The sequence below is a fragment of the Arachis ipaensis genome, chromosome B02 (genome assembly GCF_000816755.2).
Source record: "Arachis ipaensis cultivar K30076 chromosome B02, Araip1.1, whole genome shotgun sequence".
Lineage (NCBI taxonomy): Eukaryota > Viridiplantae > Streptophyta > Magnoliopsida > Fabales > Fabaceae > Arachis > Arachis ipaensis.
The window spans coordinates 18653174-18653848 of record NC_029786.2 but is presented as its reverse complement, the minus strand read 5'-3'; the positions used below and the strand labels follow the sequence as shown (position 1 = coordinate 18653848).

Sequence of the window (675 nt, the reverse complement as noted above, 5' to 3'; positions counted from 1 at the left end):
CATTCATAAATATATATATATTTGTATAACAAAAAAAAAAAAAGACTATATGAGAAGGAAATTAATTAATAAGGTGTAGCAAAACTGAAAATTAAAGAACAACCAAGGAGAATAGAAGAGGGAGAGGGAATGAGAGAGGGGGTTTTCAAGAAGAGATTAGTGGCACTTTTAAAGGTGAAGTTTGACTAAGACAACAAATGAATTTGTGACAACGTTTACAAATCTAAGGGCTTATTTGGGACCATTTAATTAATTTCCCAAGGTTATGAACTTATGATCGATGGCCGGCATAATCAAACCAATTAGAAAATGTTAATTGACTAAATGCTAAACATTACACGTAGATTTGGCAGTGATCTTAACATTATTATATAGGAAAAGTATAGGTAACCAACAAGATTTTTGAACAATGTGTAAACAATGTGAATTAATAGGGTTAAAAGAGTAAATTTAATTAGTAGCATTAAATTAGAGTATAATGTATTTTCATTTGATTGGTGGTTGTTCATGTTGTTCAAAATTTTCATTGTTCCCCTAGCACTCCCCTATTATATATTAATGAAGCTAAATGTATGTCTTCAGGATTTTATTACCAGCTGTCATATTCATACGTTGCTTAAAAATTTCAGCTATGTTAAAAAGGAGTTTTACTTTTCTTGTAATAAATAGTGCATA

General features: G+C 29.3%; 1 protein-coding gene across 1 annotated transcript in view; it reads right to left on the bottom strand.

Moving 5' to 3' along the window:
• LOC107628215 (protein SCARECROW-like) overlaps positions 1-244 on the bottom strand; it is a 2150-nt gene extending 1906 nt beyond the window's left edge. Inside the window, exon 1 of the mRNA XM_016330988.2 lies at positions 1-244. This exon is cut by the window's left edge and continues 1906 nt beyond it. The gene's annotated coding sequence lies outside the window, so the exon portion shown is untranslated.